A 15867-nucleotide genomic window follows, 5' to 3' on the forward strand; every position below is an offset into this window, starting at 1 on the left:
TAGGCAGCAAAACTGTCCTTCAAAAATGAAAAAGAGATAAAGACTTTCCCAGACAAACAAAAGCTGAGAAAGTTCATCACCACTAGACCTACTCTACAAGAAATGTTAAAGAGAGTTCTTTAAGCTGAAATGAAAGGACACTAAACAGAAATATGATAGCATAAGAAAGTATGAAACTCATTGGTAAAGGTAAAATATACAGACAAATACAAAATACTATATTACTGTAGTGGTAGTGGGTAAGTCACTTTTAACTCTAGTATAGAAGTTAAAAGTCAAAAGTATTAAAAATTACTATAAAATATGTTAAAGATATACCATATGAAAAGATGTAAATTGTGATAATAGTAACAAAGTGGGAGGGAGGAGTTATAGTTTTTAATGTAATTAACCTTAATTTATTATCAGCTTAAAATAGAATACAATAACCATGAAATATTTTGTGTAAGTCCCAAGATAACCACAAAAAAAAATACCTATAGAAATTAAACAAAAGAATCAAAGCATAGCAATACAAAAAATTGACAAAGTATAAAGGGATGCAAGAGAGAAAAAGAAAAGTATAAGATTAACAGAAAACAACACAATGGCAATAGTAAATCCTTTCTATCAATAGTTACTTTAAATGTAAATAGATTAAAATCAAAAGGCATAGATTGGATGAATTGATTTAAAAAATAAGACACCCCACAAAAAAATTAAATTAAAAAAAAATTTTTTTAAAGACCCAGCTTATGTCAACAAGAAACTCACTTTAGATTTAAGAACACAGACAGGCTGAAAGTGAAGGGGTAAAAAGAAAAGAAAAAAAAAAGATATTCTATGCAAATAGTAACTGAAAGTCAGCAGCTGTAGCTATACTTACATCAGACAAAATAAGTTTGACCTTAAGTTCAGACTGTCAAAAACTGCCACAGTAAACAAAGGAGGACATTATATAATGATAAAAGGGTCAATCCCAGGAAGCTGTAACAGTTACAATTATATATGCATCCAACATCAGAGCACCTAAATATATAAAGCAAATACTGACAGAACTAAAGGAGGAAATATACATCAATACAAAAATAGTAGGAGACTTCAATATCCCACTTTCAATAGTAGATAGACCAACCAGACATAAGATCATAAGTAGGGCTTCCCTGGTGGCACAGTGGTTAAGAATCCGCCTGCCAGTGCAGGGGACACGGGTTCGAGCCCTGGTCTGGGAAGATCCCACATGCCGCAGAGCAACTAAGCCCGTGCGCCACAAGTACTGAGCCTGCGCTCTAGAGCCCACAAGCCACAACCACTGAAGCCCGCGTGCCTAGAGCCTGCGCTCTGCAACAAGAGAAGCCACTGCAACCAGAAGCCCGCGCACTACAACGAAGAGTAGCCCCCGCTCGCCGCAGCTAGAGAAAGCCCGCATGCAGCAACAAAGACCCAACTCAGCCAAAAATTAAAAAAAAAAAAAAAAAGATCATAAGGAAACAGAGGACTTAAACAACACTATTGACCAATGGACCCAACAGATATACACAGAACATTGCACTCAACAGTAGCAGAGTACATATTCTTCTTAAGTGTGTATAGATCTTTCTGTAGGATATATCACAATTTAGGTCCAAAACACATCTTAACAAATTTAAGAAGATTGAAATCACGTCAAGTATCTTTTATGACTGCAATAGATGAGACTAGAAATCAATAATTTTCCTTTCCAGAAGGAAAACTGGAAAACTCACAAATAGATGGAAATTAAACAACATATTCTTAAATAACCATAAAGTCAAAGGAGAAATCAACAAGAAAATTAGAAAATATCTCATGACAAACTAAAGGAAAAACACAATATACCAAAACTTATGTGATGCAGCAAATTACAGGCCTACAAACTGTATAACCTAGAAGAAATGGACACATTATTAGAAACATATAACCTGCCCACACTAAATTATGAAGAAACAGAAAATCTGAACAGATCTATTACTAATATAGAGATCAGATCAGTAATCACAAACTTCCAAACAAATTTAAAAACCCAGGACCAGATGACTTTGTTGGCAATTTTAATCATACATTTAAAGATGAATTAATGTCAGTCATTTTCGAACTCTTCTCAAAAATTGAAGAGAACGGAATACTTCCAAAATCATTTTATGAGGCCCACATTATGCTGATACCAAAGCCAGACAAAGACACCAGCAGAAAAGATAAATACATCCCAATACCCCCTGATAAACATAGATACAAATATCCTTAACAAAATACTAACAGAGTCCAACAGTATATTAGAAGGATCATATAGCATGACCAAATGAAATTTATCCCTGGGATGCAAGGATGGTTCAACATATGAAAATCAATTAACGTGATATGTTACATTAACAGAATAAAGGATTGAAATCACATGGTCATCTCAATAGATGCAGAAAAAGCATTTGACAAAATTTGACACCCTTTAAAGATAAAAACTCTCAACAAACTAAAAATAGAAGGAAAGTGCCTGAACAAAATAAAGTACATATATGAAAATCCCATAGGTAACATCATATTCAACAGTGAAAACTGAAAGCTTTTCCTCTAAGGTTAGAAACAAGGCTAGTATGCCTACTCTCAGCACTTCTATTCAACATAGTACTGGAAGCCCTAGCCAGATCAAGTAGGCAAGGAAAATCAATAAAAGGCACCCAAATCAGAAAGGAAGAAGTAAAATCATCTCTGTTTGCAGATGAAATAATCTTATATGTAGAAAACCCTAAAGACTACATCAAAAAACTCTTAGAACTAATAAGTGAATTAAGTAACATTGCAGGACACAAAATCAACATACAAAAACCAGTTGCTTTTCTATAAACTAGAAACAAACTACCTGAAAAATAAATTAGGAAAACAATCACACTTACAACGGCACGAAAAAGAATAAAACTCTTAGGAATAAACTTGACTGAGGCAGTGAAAGAACTGTATGCTGAAAACTACAAAATATTGATGAAAGAAGTTAAAGAAGACACAAACAAATGGAACGATATTCTGTGGTCATGGGTTGAAAGATTTAATATTATTAAAATGTCCATACTACCCAAAATGATCTAAATCAAAATCCAAATGGCATGTTTTACAGAAATTTTTTTAAAATTCTAAAATTTGCATGGAACCACAAAAGACCACTAATAGCCAAATCAATCTTGAGAAAGAAGAGCAAAGCTGGAGGCATCACACTTCATGATTTCAAATATATTACTCAGATTCAGTAATCAAAACATTATGGCACTTGTGTAAGACAGACATATAGACCAATGGAACAGAATAGAGAGCTCAGAAATAAATCCAGACATATACAGTCAACAGATCTTTGACCAGGGCTCTAACAATACACAGTGGAGAAAGGATAGTCTCTTCAACAAATGGTGTTGGGAAAACTGGATATCCATGTGCAAAATAATGAAATTGGACATTTAAATTATGTCATATGAAAAACTCAACTCAAAATGGATTAAATACTTAAATACAAGACCTGAAACTATAAAAATTCCTAGAAGAAAACATAGGGGAAAGACTTCATGACATTGGTCTTGGCAATAATTTCTTAGATATGGCACTGAAAGCTCAGGCAACAAAAACAAAAATAAACAAACTGGACTACATCAAACTAAAAAGCTTCTATACAGCAAAGGAAACAAACAACAGATGGAAAAGTTAACCTATGGAATGGGAGAAATATTTGCAAACAGTATATCCAACAATGGATTAATCTTCAAAATGTATAAGGAACTCCTATAACTCAAAAAGAAAAAATCAATAACCCAATTAAAAAATGGGCCAAAGACTTAAATAGACATTTCTCCAAAGAAAACATACAAATGGCCAACAGATATATTAAAAAGTACTCAACATCACTAATCATCAGGGAAATAAAAATCAAACCCACAATGAGATGTCGCTTCACACCTATTTAGATGGCTATTATTAAAAAAATAGGCAACCAGTGTTGGCAAGAATGTGGATGAATTGGAACATTAGCACACTGTTGGTGAGAATGATAAATGGTGTAGCCACTATGAAAACTGTATGGAGGTTCCTCAAAAAATTAAAAATGGAACTACCATTTGATCCAACAATCCTTTTTCTGGGTATTTAGCCAAAAGAATGAAATCAGGATCTCAAAGATATATTAGCATTTCACTTTCATTGCATCACTATTCACAATAGCCAAGATGTGGAAACAACCTAAATGTCCATCAACGATGAATATGTAAAGAAAATATGGTATATACATTCAATGGAATATGATTCAGCCTTAATTCTGAAGGAAAGTCAGAAGGAAATTGTCATGTGTGAAAACATGGATGAACCTGAGCACACTATACTAAATGAAATAAGCCAATCACATACAGACAAATACTGCATGATTCATCATATATAAGGAATGTAAAATAGTGAAGTTTACATAATCAAAGAGTGGAATGGTGACTTTCAGGGGGTAGTGGGGAGAAGGAAATGGGAGTTATGGATCAAGGGGCATAAAATTTCATTTAATCAGATGAATAAGCTCTAGAGATCTGATGCACAGCATTGTACCTATAGTCTACAATAACATATTGTACATTTAAAAGTTTGCTAAGATCTCTTGTTAAGTGTTCTTATCACAATAAAATACAATTTTTTACAAAGAGTGGCTGGCTAGAGAAAATAATTGTTTTCTCTAACATTTAAGAAGGTAAGAGAAGGGCCTCTCTGTAGAGCTGTTTGAGCTGGGTGAGATCTCAATGAGAAGAGTCAGCCAAGTGAATGTTTGGTTGCAGACATTCAAGGCCAAGACCCAAAGATTAAAAGAAAACAAAACCAAAAAAACTCAATATGTTTAAAAATTCAAAAAACAGGAAAAAAAGACAATGTGCCTTTTTCACTGAATATCAGCTGAATTATCCAGGAGCACTGTAATCAAGGAGAGTGACTTTAGGGGATAAAGTCAGAGTGTTAAGTGGGAGCTGAATTGTGGTGCACCTCCTGGGTTGTCTTCAGACTTTAGATCTTGTCCTAATAACAGTGAAAACCTATTAAGATATTACTGTCATGGACAGGTTGCAGTAGTTCAGAAGTAGTACAGTTGACCCTTGAACAAAGTGGGCGTTAGGGGTGCCAACCCTCCACACAGTCAAAAATTTGCATATAATTTTGTGAATTATACATGGTTCCTCTGCATCTGTGGCTCTGCATTTGCTGATTCAATCAACAACGAATCATGTAGTACTATAGTATTTTTACTATTGAAAAAAATTTTGTGTTATAAGTGAACCCATGCAGTTCAAACCAGTGTTGTTCAAGGATCAACTGTAGTTATATTCAAGATATATTTTGGAACTGGAACTCACAGGATATGTAGATGGGTTATGTGATAAATTAGCTGCCACAAATTTCTTCCATCCCAACATACATGACCCGTTGCAAGGTAAATTTCTTCTCCTCCCATACAGAGGTGGAATCTATGGGTTATGTGATAAATTAGCTGCCATAAATTTCTTCCATCCCAACATACATGACCTCTTGCAAGGTGAATTTCTTCTCCTCCAATCCAGAGATGGAATATATCCACCCTCTTGAATCTGTTTGCTTTATGACTTGATTGACCAGTAAGTTAGGGAAGAAGTGACTTTATGCAAATCTTAAAGCTAGGCCTTGAGAGATACTGCAGCTTCAGGTTTTGCTCTCTTAAAATGTTGCCACGAGACCATTTTACAGGAAAGCATATTTAGCTTATTATTGGATGAAGACTCATGTGGAAAAGAGCCAAAGCACTCCAACTAACAGCCAACATCAACTGCCAGACATGTGAATGAAGCCTCCTTACAGTTTAGCCAACTTGTCAGCTGAATGAGCCAAATGGGTGTGGGTGAAACTAGCAGGAGAATCTCCCAACTAACCCATAGAATTGTGAGAAAGAATATCAATAAATTGCTGTTTTTAAGCCACAATGTTTGTGGTAGTTTGTTATGTAGCAGTATGTAGCTGAAACAGATAATATCTGGAGTGTGAGGAACATAGAGGAATTATGGATAGGTCTTAAATGCTCAGTTTCAACAATTGGCTAAAAAATAGTGCTACTTGCTGAACTGGGGAATGCTGAGGGAGGAAGGGTTTAGAGGTGTAAAATTACAAGTTCTGTTTTGGCTGTGCTGAGTTTGGAAATGTCTGTTAGCCATGTATTTGGAGTTAAGTAGAGGAGTCAACAATGGTTATAATTTTGAAGGCCAACAACATATAAATAGCATTTAAAGCCAATAAAAATAAAAAGACCCACTTAAAAACAGAATGTAGTTAGTGAAGGATAGAACCAGGACTCTGGGATCCTCTAACTTTCAAAGGTTGAGCAGAAAAAGAAGATCCAAAAAGAACAAAAGAGACAGAGGAGAATCATCTAGTGAGGCAGGAGAAGATGGTTCCATGGAGGCCAAGAGAAGAGAGTGTTTCAAGGTGAGCATGATCAGATGCTGCCAGGAAGCACCCAAGTGACTACTGCAAGTATCAACATGGCAGTCATTGGAAACCATGAGCACCTTCAGTGGAATGGAGACTGCCCTACAGACCACTCTTGTTAGAAGCACTGCCGTGGAGGGTAACACAGAAATGCTTCAGGGAGCCAGGGAGCCATTAAGTCAAGGAAATTTGATTTGTTTGCTTTGCTCTATTGTTTCAGTTTTAAACCCTCCTAACTTCAGGTAATGTCATGGAATCATAAGGCCAGAAAGTACCACACATTCCAGTTAACCCTCTCAATTTACATATTAGGAAACGAGACACAGAGAAGGCAATTACTCTGCCTAGAACCACACAGTAAGCTGAACTGTGATTGACTACACACAAAATTTTCTTTTTTTTTTTAAATTTGAATACGAACTGGATACTAGATGATATCATGAAACTACTGTTAGTGATTTAAGGGCAGTAATCGTAAGGTAGTTATCTAAGAGAATGTCTTATTCTTTTAAAAAACATTTATTAATAAATTTATACTCTCTTCACCCATTTCTCCCACCCTTTACCTTCTATCTCTGGCAACTACCAATATGTTCACTGCATCTATGACCTTGTTTTTTATTTGTTTACCTTCAAGTCTTTAATCCATTTTGAGTTAATTTTGGTGTGTGGTGTACGAAGGTGGTCAAGCTTTATTTTTTTGCATTTGGCTGTCCAGTTTTCCCAGCACCACTTAGTGAGGAGACTGTCCTTTCTCCATTGTATATTCTTGGCTTCTTTGTCATAAGTTGATTGACCATATATGCATGGGTTTATTTCTGGGCACTCTATTCTGTTCTATTGATCTATGTGTCTGCTTTTATGCCAATTTCATACTGTTTTAATTACTGTAGCTTTGTAATATTGTTTAAAATTAGGGTGCATGATGCCTCCAGCTCTGTTCTTCTTTCTCAAGATTGCTTTGGCTATATGGGGTTCTTTTAAATTCCACACATGCTTTACAATTTTTGTTCTATTTCTTTGAAAAATGCCATTGGAATTTTGATAGGGATTGTATTGAATCTATAGATTGCCTTGGGTAGTAGAGACATTTTAACAATACTGATTCTTCTAATCCATGATCACAGGATGTTCTTCCATTTATTTGTGTCTTCTTCAATTTCTTTCATTAATGTCTTGTATTTTTCAATATATAGGTTTTTCACCTCCTTGTTTAAAATTATTCCTATATGTTTTATTCCTTTTGATGCAATTATAAATGGGATTTTTTTCTTAATTTTTCCTTTTGATAGTTTGTTATCAGTGTATAGAAATGCAACAGATTTTTGTGTACAGTAGTCTCCTACAAACAAATCTCCAAGTTGCTGAGTTTCAAAGATGCAAACATGCGTTTGCATGTCCAATCACATAAGTTAGTTCACATGTCTGGCATACATTGTCACATGCATGTATCCTCTACAAGTGGTTGTGCTTTTGTGTACTTTATTGTACAGTACTGTACGTAGTACAATAATACATTATCTTTATTTCAAGCCCAGGATGTCCAGAAGCAAGCATAAAAGCAGCAGTGATGTAGCTGCTACTACTGTACTTTTCAAGGTACTATACTGTAAGATTAAAAATGTTTTCTTTATTTTTGTTTGTTTTTTATGTATTATTTGTGTGAAAAGTATTATAAACCTATTATAGTACAGTACTATATAGCCGATTGTGTTAGTTGGGTACCTAGGCTAACTTTATTGGGCTTATGAACAAATTGGACTTATGAATGTGCTCTCCTAACAGAACTCGTTCATATGTTGGGGACTTACTGTATTGATTTTTTTTATCCTGCAACTTTAGTAAATTCATGTATTAGTTCTAATAGTTTTTTGATGAAGTCTTTAGAGTTTTCTATATATAATATGTCATCTGAAAATAGTGACAGTTCTACTTCTTCCTTTCTAATATGGATGCCTTTTTTTTTTTTTTTTTTTTTTTTTTTTTGTCTAATTGCTCTGGCTAAAACTTCTGAAATTATGTTTAATACAAGTGGTGAAAGTTGGCATTCTTGTCTTGTTCCTGATCTCAGAAAAAAGGCTTTCTGTTTTTCACCATTCAGTGTGCTTTTAGCTACAGGCTTGTCATACATGGCCTTTATTAGTTAAGGTACTAATTGTTGGGAGCTTTTTGATTACTGATTTAATCTCCTTGCCTGTAATTGGTCTGTTCAAATTTTCTATTTCATCACGATTTGGTCTTGGTAGGTTGTATGTTTCAGGAAATTTATTCATTTCTTCAACATTGTCCAATTTGTTGAAATATAATTGTTCGTAGTAGTCTCTTATGATCCTTTGTGTTCTGTAATCAGTTGTAACATCTCCACTTTCATTTTTTATTTAACCGGAGTTCTGTCTCTTTTTTCTTGGTGAGTCTAGCTAGCAGCTTAACAATTTTGTTATCTTTTCAAAGACTAGCCCCTACTTTCATTGATCCTCTCTATTGTCTTTTTAGTCTTTATTTTATTTCTGCTCTAATTTTTGTTATTTTCTGACTAGATTTACAATTTTCTGATTAGATTTTCTAACAAGTGTTCATTAAAGAATCATTGATTCTGTATGGAATCTTTTCTGACAAGTATCAATTTTAATAATTATCCACAGTCAAAGGGTTAGACATTTAAAGAAGCACAATTCTGCCCATTCACCACATAACAGGATCCTACAAATGCCTCTATAATCCCGTCTATGTCATTTGCCCCTTTCCACTAAAAGAACAGTTGACGCTTGAACAATGCAGGGGTTGGGGCACCAACCCCCCATGCAATTGAAAATCCAAATGTAACTTTACAGTTGGCCCTCTGTGTCAGTGGTTCCACATCTACAATTCAACCAACTGCCAATTTTGTAGTACTACAGTAGATATTTTTTAAAATCTGCATTAAAGTGGACCCACACTGTTCAAACCTGTGTTATTCAAGGGTCAACTGTATTACCTCATAAAACCCTGTTAGAAGAAACAGCTGGCTCTCTCTGGGTAGACATTTTTAAAAGAGGCTTGGAATCCAAATGACAATTACATACTTCTACTTTCCTTCCAAATCTCTGATTATTGTTAATCCCTAGTGGAAGCATAATGTAAGGATTTTAAACTTCTGTCTACAAAGAAACACTAAACATAATTATTTAAGATAAAAGATAGATTTGTTACAATAGAAGAATACTTCATTCTCTTCTTTATCCACAGCCTGACAAACCAATGTGCTACATATCACTATAAGACATACATAACCTAAATATCTAGATAAATGAGATAATAAATATTCTTATAGCACCCTGTGCTGACAGTGTCTTCAGAAAATGGCTCCACCTTTGATAATATATTTGGGGCTGCCATTCTAGAGAGCCCTTGAAGCAGCCATGATATGCCTCTGGAGCTGCTATACTCCAGGGTGCTCTGCTCTCGTTCCATCACATCTCCACAACAGGTCAGATACAGCCAATATCTTTCAGAGCTGAAAGACCAGGATGTTCAGCTATGCCTGACACAAAGAATAGACAAGTCAAAATCTTCCAAGTCTTCCTTACAAGCCTGGGGTGCAAGGCTCTAATAAAGGAGACAATCTCTAATCTTGTCACACTTAATTCATGAATTCAAAAAGCATTTACTAAGAATCTACTCTATGATAGATGCTGAGGAACACAAAAGTTAGTAAAGTAGGAAACCATCAGAATAAGCCCTCACATCTTCTGTGTTGTTCATCCTCAGGTGACATTCCTCCAGTGCTTGCACCCAGCATCCTATGTGCTCTCACTTCCATCCTATATGTTCTTCACCCCAACAGATAGCTTCTCTTAAGTTCATTCTCAGCCACCCAAACATTTGTTTCCATACAGGCTATTTTTAAAAATAAATTTTTATTTTAAATATTCTACCTTTTACATTTCTGTTTTGCATCATCTACCATAGAGCAAAGAAAAACTTACTAAAGTTATTTAAAATGTCATTTCTTTTTGCAGGAGTCAACATGGTGTAGAAAGACTGTGGGTTTTAGAAATTAATAAACTGGAGAGTGTAATGCCAGCTCTCCCTTTCTGACTGACTTAAAGCAAGCAATTTAACTTCCCTGAGCCTCAATGTCCTCCTTTGACTAATAGAGTAATAATACCTGTCTTGTGGGACTTATGTGATTAAATTAAATAATACATGTAAAGAATCCTGCACATTGCAAGTGTTCAATAAAGATTAGTTTCATTCCAATCTATGTTTTAGTTATGGTGTTCTCACAGTTTGGGCAGGTAAACACCGACTACAACAATTATTATACAACTTAAATTAGCTTCCTAGAAATGACTTCCAATGCTTCTTTTATATGAAAAAGTTGTTTGCTATTAGACTTTCTTGCTGGATCTCTTGGTAGCTGTGGACTGGAGAGAGTTCTTGAGCCTACTGAGTTTGCCCTGCAGCCATTATTTTCCTAGGGAAACCCAGACAAAGATTGAGATGGTAATTCTGAGATGCTTGATCATCTAACATGTGCCTGCCATCAGTAATGTGTTTGGCCCATGTCTTGCCCCTTGGTTTGTGCCTTAAAGTAGGGAGAAGAGGCCCTTGCTACCAGAAGCTTAAAATACTTTAACTACTTTAAGCCTTTAAATTACAGGTTAAATCTTCTGATCTTTATATAAATCCCTGTGCAGAGGAGTAGCCCGTTCAAAGTCCCAGCAATAAAGATAGCTTTATTTGTATTGATAGTATCCCAGATAAGGCAGGCAGTCTGGCGAGAAACAGGTGGCATTAATTCCAGTGAGATCTGTCATAAGTCCAATTTAAGGCTCTTGTTATGAGGAGGAGACATAGTGCAGTTGCAATCACAACAGAGTTTAATAGCAGATTAAATGCATTGACCAAGGAACATCAATCGCTAGGTATATTTCTTGATTCAAGAAGTCACTTATTTGTTGGCCTTACCCTTCAGATGATATAGCTGTGGAAGAAAGAGGAGCAGAAATTCCTTCCTATTGCTTATTTTTATGTTTAATGGTGGTGACACATCTGGTTTAATATCTTATTAAATATGTTAGGTGGGTCAGGACAAGAGGAAAAATGCAGGAGTAGATAGATATATTTGTGTGTCCCCTGCTCATAGAATGTGGTTTGATTCATCAAGCAGATATTGTGGCTCAGGATTGTATAATAAAGAAAAGGATCTGGAGACAGTGATGGAGCCCTCAAAGTGGAGATAAGATACCCAGTTCTGGAGGAGACACGGTAAGAGAGGCCAGGAGAGGAGTGTGCGCTCAACGCCAAGGTTGGAAAGGCTCTTTCATGGAGTAATTATGGTTTTCAAGCTCTCCAACTGGGAAGAAAAGATTCTCCATTTGCTCCCTTCTGCTTAACGGACCCATGGAAGGGGAAGAAAAGTGGCCTTCGCTAAGCTCTGGCTCTTGTGAGGAAACAATGTGTCTTCCTTACTGTAACTTTCCCTCTTTTTTGTGTATTTATCTTGTTTTTTTAACATGATGCTTCTATATGATATGAAACAAACAAATCATCTCCATAATTACTTATTCATCATCCTGAACAATTTTCCACCAGAGTATTGTTTTAAAAACAAAAAGTAGTCTCACGCTCCTAGGAAAAGATTGATTGTTCTATAGCCATGGCAATAACCAGCGAAGCTAGTTAAACCTGTATAATAGATCAATGACAACTTGCTTCAATGAACATGCCTCTGAAAGCCAACCAACCAGGGACACCCTTGCAACTTTGAAAGTCAGCCAGTCAGCAGACAACTTACTCTAGAAAACATGATTCTAAGGCTGAGGTCAACACACTATCAACACATTCTCCTGTGGAAGCAACACAACCGTTTCTCTCAGACTGATATCTACCCACTCCTGCCCCTGAAACAAATACACACTTGAACAAATTCTTCCCCCAAACCCTATATAAAATCAGCACTTCGCTTAATGAGACTTTGCCTATTCAGTCTAGTTCTTCTTTACTTAAGTAAGCAATAAATTGTAAGCAATAAATTCAGCTTTAGTTTTCATTTCAGATTTTTTAAAATATCTTTATTAGAGTATAATTGCTTTTCATTGTTAAGTTAGTTGCTGCTGTATAACAAAGTGAATCAGCTATATGTATACATATATCCCCATATCCCCTCCCTCTATTCGTGCTTCTCTTCATAATTGAATGAATCTTTTATCTTTTACTTTCATTTCATATTTTGAGTGGTGACCTCACCCATTCAGTCTTCATTTGAAATGTTCCACAGTGACACTTCTGTTATGACACCTAGAGCCTTGGAAAAAGTGTTAAATTTGGTTCTAGATTTTACCGTGCCAGTAGTTTGGTGTATGATATTAGATGAAGCTCTTTCTGCCACAAGTATCTGTGTCTTTATCTGTAAAAATAAGGGGATCAACTAGATGACCCTTATCTTCCTTTAAATTAAATATTGCATGTTCTGTTTCTTGTAAAGCCCAACATGACTTGATTATTTTTCTCTACTCCTACATGTTTATAAAGGCCGATTTCAGATATCTTAACATCAACATATATCAATAATTGACATCTCAAAGCAGCAGCAATAGCTTACATATATTGAGTACTTACATGTCAAGCACTGTTCTAATTAAATACTTTATATGTATTTACTCATTTGATTATCATAAAAAACCTCAACAAGGAACTATTATTATTATTCCTACCTTGTTTATAAAGAAATGGAGGCATAGATAAGTTAAGAAACTTGCCCCAAAAGCACACAGGTAATAACTACTGAAACCAGGATTTAAGCCAGACTGTCCTGATTCAGAGCCAGATTTGGGTTTAAACAAACTATAGAAATAGAGAATGGTGCTTAACTATTCTCTATTCCCTACAACAATATAGACTTTTATTTTAGAATTTCTTCCTGTTGAGTCTTTTCATTGGTTGTTCCCAGCTATCTTCCAGAAAAATCAGAATCGTTATTGTCCATTACCGTTATACATTCATGAGGTTTGTTATTTTGTATATTTTCAACCTTTAAATATCTGAATAATTTAACAAATGTATACTTCAATTAAGACTCATTTTGTGTGTGTCATATATATATGGATATACACATGGCTATACATATGTAGAGTTACATGGCGTCTAAGTCTAATTGCAAAAATGAACTAACCAAAGAAAACATTAGTATCTCTAAATTCCTATTTACACTCCCTCAAGCAATAGTTTAACATGTAATGCAATTCACTTTGAAATAGCTTCACTTTACTTTGTAGCTGTTCTGTGCTGCAGGAAAGTAAAGTGTATTTATTTTGCTTTTAATAAATGGCACTGGTAACTCAGAGAAAAAAGTCATCTCTGTCAATAAAATTTCAAATCATGTTTAGAGTACTCATCTCCTAGCCTGCACCATTTTTCAATCAAAAGAGATCTTTGAGGGCTTCCCTAGTGGCGCAGTGGTTGAGAATCTGCCTGCCAATGCAGGGGACGTGGGTTCGAGCCCTGGTCTGGGAAGATCCCACATGCCGCGGAGCAACTGGGCCCGTGAGCCACAACTACTGAGCCTGCGCGTCTGGAGCCTGTGCTCTGCAACAGAGGCCGGCGCACCGCGATGAAGAGTGGCCCCCACTTGCCGCAACTAGAGAAAGCCCTCGCACAGAAACGAAGACCCAACACAGCCAAAAATAAAATAAATAAATAAATAAATAATTTTTTTTTAAAAAAAGTCAAAAAAAGAAAAAAAGAGATCTTTGCAAGTAGCACTAGAAGTTTAATAAGACCAGAACATTCTGGCCCCACTTCCACCCTAGTCTTCTAAATTTAGCTTACTGCTTCCACTGTTTCAGATAAATCTTTTAGTAAACTTACTAACAAATTTCTTCAAATAAATCATACAATAGTGTAGTGCCATTCACAGAAAAATTAGTGTTTATTCATCTCTAGAGAGGGAAATTAAACACTCTGGTACAATAACTGAAATTTTGTTTATCTCTTCATAACTACTCTCAATTACCTGCATGTATTCTTTTAAATTCCAAACAAGGCTGCTACCCAGTACTGTTCCAGACAGTTCTGTGGCCTTCGAAATACCAAATAAATTTAATATTATCCTAAGCAAATGGTGAGCACAGATAAATACATATTATGCATTCAGAGACCAAATAGACATTATAGTCTAGGGAACTTTGTGAAACTTAAATTTAACATGATATGCCTTTGAAGAATGTATATCAGATGATTTCTTTGGCTTAATTAAACATTTTTAAACACTGAGGCTTGCACATAATGAAAGACCAGGTTTGTACATAACAAAACACTTCCTGGGTATTTGAGTGAAACAGTTCAAATGAAATAGCATACTTCATTGAACATAAAATCCCATTGATTGAGAGATACATTCCAACTTCAAGGATGTTAAAATATATATTTTTTAAAGTCTATGTTAAAATCGATAAAACATAGTATTTAAAAATCTAGAAAACAATGTAGGTCTTTCAAAGGACTGGGACAGGTGCCAAACTTAGAAGATATTTTTATTAAGTGGGTCACCATAGAGATAATTTCTTGATCTATTAGGAAATTATTCCATGGCTGTCCACATTTAGAAGAGCTATAATTTTCACTGCAAAGGGCCACAGTGATTATTACTATTATTTTATGGACATCATGAATTATATAGCTCATATTTCTCTCTTTAAAAAGAATAAATATAAGGCAATAAAACGCAAGAAACAAGAACCACGCATGTGCCCCGGCCTGTTGAATCCCTCTTAGTAACTTACCATGTGCCTTTGGAACTGTACTCACTTATGGCCTCCTCTTCCTTTAAGCTTGTACCCCCATTTCACTATATTTTCTTGGTAGCATTTTATGTCTTTGATAAGCCTTCTTAAATCTTGTTTTGTTACAATATGGGATATAAACAGACATACACACTGAGAATGTATTATACTCATAATGAGTTGTAAATTTTATGAAGAAGCCTCCAGGTCAGTACATCAGAAACGAATGGAATAACTTTTTTTTTAGAAAATATATTGATAGAAGCCGTTATGAAAATAGAAACAGATGTTCTCTTTCATTTTCTATTCTGCCACTTTCTACCTGTTTGCCTGCCCCTACTACCAAAACCTAATATATGCATTTTGAAAGAATAGCAAAATTCAATTAGAAAATTCTATTAGTTAAGATGGTGACAGATGTTGTAAGAGAATTTTAAAAATTTCCTTCTGTAATTAGAGAATTAAAAGCAGCTTAAATTCCTTAAAATGTTTCCCACAGGAATCAAATTCCTTAAAACACTGATTCCCGGGCTTCCCTGGTGGCGCAGTGGTTGAGAATCTGCCTGCCAATGCAGGGGACATGGGCTCGAGCCCTGGTCTGGGAAGATCCCACATGCCGCGGAGCAGCTAAGCCCGTGAGCCACAG

Source organism: Balaenoptera borealis, assembly GCF_965194805.1.
Source record: "Balaenoptera borealis genome assembly, chromosome: 4".
Classification (NCBI taxonomy): domain Eukaryota; kingdom Metazoa; phylum Chordata; class Mammalia; order Artiodactyla; family Balaenopteridae; genus Balaenoptera; species Balaenoptera borealis.